This window comes from Thermobia domestica, chromosome 12 (genome assembly GCF_964235325.1).
Source record: "Thermobia domestica chromosome 12, izTheDome1.hap1.1, whole genome shotgun sequence".
Lineage (NCBI taxonomy): Eukaryota > Metazoa > Arthropoda > Insecta > Zygentoma > Lepismatidae > Thermobia > Thermobia domestica.
Genome location: NC_137465.1, coordinates 171615778 through 171622888, shown reverse-complemented (window position 1 = coordinate 171622888; position 7111 = coordinate 171615778).

The following is a 7111-nucleotide window of genomic DNA, read 5'->3' as shown; positions in this document are numbered from 1 at the left end:
CAACTTCATGATCACAACTTGATTTCTACTAGGAAGGGAAATTTCGAGACGGGACGGAGATCGAGACCTAATTTTATCAACCGAGATGAGATCGAGATTCAATATAGCTAGACTTACTCGAGACGAGATCGAGACACACACTGTAATTCTAAACAATACCGAAGCAAGACTAAGCTGTCTTCAAAGTCTCAGTCTCGTCTCGAACATTGACAAAACTTACTGAATTGCCTTGCTTTGTTAAGTTGCATGTAAGATCATTGGACAGTTGCCCTTGGATGGCCCTATATACCCGTTTACAGACGGGAGCAAATGGGGAAAATGACACTTCTGATCACGTGGAATATCAAAGTGTTTTAAAGGCATATAATTTTAATTGGGATTCAATATATTTTATTCTCTTTTCCGACATTTTAATTGCTGAAAGAGCATGTTATCAACATATTCCGAAACCTAATTTTATAAAGCAAACTGTGTGAAAAGATAACGTTGAAAATTTTCATTATGCCAACTTTGATATTCCACATAGTTCAGGAATTATTCAGGGAAAGATGTATTTAAAATATCTTGTTGCTTTACTTTAACCGCTCGTATAAGTAATTTCTCTAACTTTCCTTTAAAATTTAAAATAATCAGATTTGGAGGAGAGTAGGAGTAGAAATTTTAGAATAGGATAGGCCAACACCATAAAAAGAGAAAGAGCATTAAACCGGAGAATTGGTTAGAACTATCAACCAGCACTTCACACTGAAAATGTGTAACAACCCCGAACCACTTGGCGCAACAGTCCATTTTGTGGGCCTGAGCCGCTCCAACGCCATTCCGCTAGTTACTGGCTAAACTACGTCCAGCCTACCGACGAACATGTGATTACGTCACCCTGTCCCTAATTGGCGTATCGGGACAGGAGCCCTCTAGACCTCACGTGACTCCCCGGTTTGTCTCACGACGCTGGGTGGACGCCGAAAATTTGGAAGCACCAGCTGGGAATCGAACCCGGAACCACGCGGACGTGAGTTCCTCTTGTGCACGGGGTCCTTGGTTTGATTCTAGCTCGTGCCAATTGAGCTTTCTGGTGACAAATTCCGTGTGCGTGGGTTTTCTCGGGATTCTCCCGTTTCCTCCCACTTTATTCATTCCACCATTTTATTCATTTCTCGTCATCACCATCTTCTTTAACCTAGGCGCATAACCGTGGGACGTAAAACTTAAATATTTCATTTCATTTCATTTTTTGCTGGCGTGAGTTCAACGGTCGAACCACTAGAGCACGGTGTCCTAAATGTGTAACAAACTGTTAGAAAATTTAAAAAAAACTTTTTACTAGGGAAAGAGTACCGTAAAACGGGGCCACTTTGACAGGTTTTGGACTAGTTTAGATGTGTACACGGGACACTTTCTGCAACCAATGAATGATTCTATTCTCATCATAACAATAGGTATCTAGGCTATCACATCCACTACTAAACCTAAGTCTCTACAAGTAAGTTTTGGCGGGAAGAAATTAAGAAATACCGATCAAAATAGCCCCGGGGGTGGGGCTACTTTGACATCGTATGCCTATGTATTTGCTGCATAAGGTCAAAGTTACTCAACGTATGGAGTTATTTTGACATGGAATTTATGTAAAGTGTATAAAACACTGTTTTGATCATGTGTAAGGTACGGTATGCTGTATACTTGATAAGCACGAAATCTTTATTTTGTTGTGGTACATCATTATACACCACTATACAAGTTTTTCTAAAGCTTTACTTTTAACATCTTTTACTTTGAACATACACGGTGCTTTACCTTACATTGTTACTTTATTTTTTACTCTACTTTATTTTTTTTTTACTTTACTTTTCTTTTAACATAATTACATATGTACCGGTATGTTATCTTTACATGTAAGAATGGAAATAAAAAAACTTAGTCGTCAACATCACAGTCGTAACAAGCATATTGAGGATATTTTGATCCATCATTACAAAAACCACAAACCCATTTTTTGCACAGGACACATTGAATCCACTCTCTTCCACCCTTGTACTTTCGATAGTTACACATACAAATAGCACAGATTTTTTGGGGGAATAAACAGTGGCGGATCTAGAAGTCCTTATATTATATATTGGGGGACAGGAAGGATATTGAGAGGGGGTAGAAATACAATGGGAGAAATCCCTCATCCCCTTCCGCAATTCGCACCGTGGACACCATATCAGCCTTTATCTATAAAAGTATATGCAACAATTCTCACAGGAAGCACGAATTGCTCATCTGTCAAAGTAGCCCCGCCCTATGTCAAAGTAACCCTAAATGTCAAAGTAGCCCCCTTTTACGGTATCTCTCTTTACTCTACGTGAACTATAATTTGAGATGTAGTCACAATATTTGTAGTCTAGTTACAAATACAGTGCATTATGTGATACATGGGATTAAATAACACTGATCCAATAGGAAGGAAATAAAACATAGTATTACAATAGGTTGGTTAGAGTTTAATTATATAACCAGTACTGAGATTTTATGGGAAAGATATATTGTTTCAAGTGGTATCTGAATCACTATTCGGATTTTGTGCTACACTTGATGCATCCACTGTGGTTTGAATCTGAACACTCGCACAGAAACCACAAACGTTAGTTACTTTAGTTATCAAACGGTACGCGGCCTTCAGTATTTTTCTAATCAAGAGTAAAGTGAGAAAATAAAAAGAGAAAATGACAGGCTGTAAGATTATACTAGTTATATATAGTTAGTTTTAATTTCTCACAATTTATTTCAAGACTATCTAGAAGAGATCGAGATGGCAATTTTCGCTTCGAGACAAGACCGAGATCGATACCATTATTTGAGGTGTTGGAGGGCAAAGTGGCGTAAGTTACTTTTGAGACTTTTTGAGATATTGAGACTTTTATTAGAATCGATATGGAAAAATCGAACAAAAAGTACAAAGTCCTGTTGTGAATCCTTTATGTTGCTAAGGTATGTTGCCAACTCAGAAAATGCAGAGTGTCAGAATATATACACAGAGTTTTTGTGTTTTCAGTGAAGTAGCACATAATTGAGGGGCTGGAAGGAAAAGTGGTGCTAGTCATTTCTAGATATTGATTTGATTTGATTTGATTTGATTTTGAGTTTTACGTCCCGTTCAGCAGCGAGGCTATATGAGACGTGGACCTACTGATTAACGTGGAATCCGAACCACATGAGCTCCCGCCGGGAATCGAACCCGGGCCTCCCTCTAGATATTGAGATACATATTAAAATAAATACAGGAAATTCTACAGGTATTATAGAGTTTTATGCGTATATAAGCAGACGTTTGTCTGTGAAGATTCGTTAGGTAGGCCTACGTATAAGTTCATAAGTTTGTAGAATTACCTGTATTTACTCTAATAAACACATCAGTATCTAAAATGACGAGTAATATTGACTTACGCCACTTTGCCATCCAGCCTCTTGTGTAACAGAACAGTATGCTGACAAAAACAATGCACAGCAGTAAATGAACGTAAAAATAAATCATAAAAACAAAGTGGCAACAGCAATGTAAACAGAAACATGAATAAGGAAGGCATACTGGAACATTATGCATCATCATTACTGTCAGAGTACGCGTCATCATCATCTCCATGCTGGCCACTGTGCTTTGGAGACAAGAAGTAGTGATGATGGATAGGTAATATAAATGGCAAGTCAATTATGTCTATCTTTAGTTTGCTGATGACTCAAGGCCCTTTGTAAAGTGGTTCTTGTTGAACGTTGTCTGACTTACGCCACTTTGCCGTGCAGAGTAATTGTGAATTCGAATTTACGACGTTCTTTGTACTGCCATCTCTTGGCCTATTTTTAACTCTGAGATACGCATCTGTGCCTTAGAGCAGGAGTTACGCCACTTTGCCATCCAACACCACATTTCTTAACCGAGACGGTATGAAGTCTCGTGTGTCGATACCATCCCTAAGTTCAACATCATGCTCACGCGACCTCACGCTCCAGTTTGACATCACGCTCAATCATAGACGCCAACTTTGGGGGGCAGGATACTTCCCCCCCTTCCCCAAAATTTAGAGGTGGGGTCCTTGCCCCTCCAATATAATCCGGCCGAGGAAGAATTAACAAAGAGGAGCAAGAATTTCTGTTGTAAACTTCGTCATTCCTTTAATTCAACGTTAGGAATAGCCTTCTAGGAATGGGTACGAGTCGAGCTAAAACTCGACTCGACTCGAATTCGAATCGAAATCCGAGTCGAGTCAACGTAATTTTCTCGAGTCGAGTTCCGAACCGAGTCGCTGTTTTTTAGGTCGAGTTTCAAGTTGAGTCGAGTTTGATAAATGGCTCGCTCGTTCAGCTCGTTTTAACTCGTTTTAAAATCATGCCATGATTAGACTGGAAAGCGAAAGCCATGAGAAATGTAAGCGATAAAGTGGAATACTTTTAGTATTGTTCACGAGAGGGGACACTGCTTGTATCTCGCTTCATCTCGATAACGAGACGACAAAGCATTTTATAACGAGGCCTCAAGGCCTGCACGGTCGAATTTTTGGGCCCAAACAGAAGCTCAACCCGGGTAGTGATGTAAACTTGCTCGGATCAGTTCAACGGAGCGAAATGCTCGAGCCGGCATGGTTGGGATGAGCCATCGATTCACCCCAACTGAGCTATCAGCTGTGTTTGTCTCGGTTTGGGTGAGCCATCGGCTTAGATCGGCTCACCCAGGTCGACAACCCTAAGCCCGAGCCGAGCAGTTTTGAATATGTTTGGCCAGCGCCCTATAACTTTTAACAATATTTGGCCTTAGCCAAATCCTTGCCTCTCCGGAACTCAAATCCAAAATCTCGTGAACGATGGCCATGCCTCCTAGACTTCACGACTACCGAGGTCGGCAGTCAATTAGTTTTTAGTATTCAGATAGAAATCACCTATCTTCAGGGGTGCCCACAAGGGGGGCTATGACGCAAACTGCGTCATTGAAATATTTGGGGGGTTAAAATCTATATAAATATGGTTGATGAGGGGGGTAAAATTAATCGAAAAGAAGATTTTTTCATGGGAGAACACCTACGGATAGACAATTGGGGGGGTGCGTCATAGACATAAGGGGGGGTGGGCACCACTGCTATCTTTCATGTTTATACACGGTGTTGTTATAATAATAATAATAATAATAATAATAATAATAATAATAATAATAATAATAATAATAATAATAATAATAATAATAATAATAATAAGTTGTAGTAACAGTAGTATCATTGATAATAGTTACACTGTCTATGTAGGATAGTTGAAGAGAGTACTTGAAACTACATAAAATTTAGCTCCATTTGGCTCGTTCTGGCTCGACTCGACTCAAACTCGACCTGAATTCGAGTCGAGTTGGAGGAAATTTTTCGAGCCGAGTTCTCGAGTCGAGCTTAAATATGTCTGTTTCGAGTCGAGTCGAGTTTCAAAGAAAACTCGCTCGTGGCCATCCCTACTGCCTTCTTATTCGATAGAAAAGGCGGTTTTCAGACTCGTGTTGAATAGAGCACTGAAGCTTCAACCAACACTCTGGCAACACCGACCTGACAAGTGAAGATCAATGCAGTGTGAATTTTGCAGCGGAGTAGCGGATCGAGATTTGGGGGGGGAGGGGGCCTTCATCAAGCAGTTAATTGAAAACGGTTGAATACGATGATGATATATTTACTCATTGCTTGGACCCCCCAACCTATGCGCTCAATCAACTTTACGATTACATCATTCGACATCGTACTCACTCGATCTTACCCTCACATTCTCAATCTGATATTACGCTCACATCAACAGTCTGACATAACGTTCATTCAACTTTTCATTCATATCGTCACCTCGACATCACGTTCTCTTCATGAGGTTGCAATCGAGTGACCGTGAGTTTCGAATTCGTGAGCGCCGACCTCATGCTTTCGGGTACATTTGATCCGAAACGGAACTGAATCAAACGGACTTTGTAAAATTTCCCAGTTTTGAAAATGTTGTGTATTATCAAAGATAACTCTGATAATCAACAGTTATATGGACAGTGAAATCAAATATTTAATAGAATTTCGAAGTGCGACGGCACTAGGTAACATCAAATGCATAATAAGGACTACTGGAATCAGTCATTTTTTATGGAGTTATTGACTGTAAAACTGTATATTATTATGAACAACTTACATAATTGTCATAATTGAAAAGTATAATATCTGAAATTGTAAAAGTTTTTTTTTTCTTTTAAGAAAATATTCAAGAACTATAGAAAGGTTTCGATTTCGCTTTTTAAAAGAATTGTAGATAATCTGGAGTCAAGTACTTTTGAAGTAACGAAATTGTAGTCGATGGATTGGAGTTTAACGTTCGTTTCCAACAATAAAGTTATATGAGACGTATTATCTGCAGAACTACTCATACTATCCTATTTTTATTTTTATAAATCAGTGTTATCTTAATCGCAGGGTATGTGAACTTCTATTGTGTGCGGCAGTTGAATTAATGTTTGATCTTGAATGCTGCTCTCACGTCGACCAATCCACTTAAAGCTACGTTGTCAATGGTGTTACATGGAAGTTTGATTCGGCACACATGCTGAATGTTCTTAGTTCGTCAACATGTCGTAATATTCAATTGCTGGTTGTAAGTTTCTTACCAAAGATTTGGCAATAGCTCGCTGCGCGGTCATTAGTTGTTGCCAAATGTCGATTTGGCTGTCGTGTTTTTAGGGGAAAATATTATGCATTGGTTTTCTTGTTGTTCTACTGTTTCTGCTTTCATCCCGCCAATTTTACTGCCATGACTAGAGAGAAGCAAAATATGAACTTTCATGTTTTAAACCATGCCTCGTATAGTAATGGAAACAAGGATCTGAATGTTTCATGGTATGTTGAGTCGAAATAGCGTGTTTTAAATTTTCATATTTCACAAACATTTTCTCATTCCTTCTTATTCTGTTTATGTCGTATCTCTAATCCGATCTTTAACTTCGTTGAACCCAGTGACCTTGCATCACTTTGAAAGAAATGCGTTTCATCTCTCTCATACAGAAGGGGAAGTAACTCCATTACTTTTACTTATATCTACTAATGGAGGGAGCTCCCCCTAACGAGTAGGAGTCGAACAT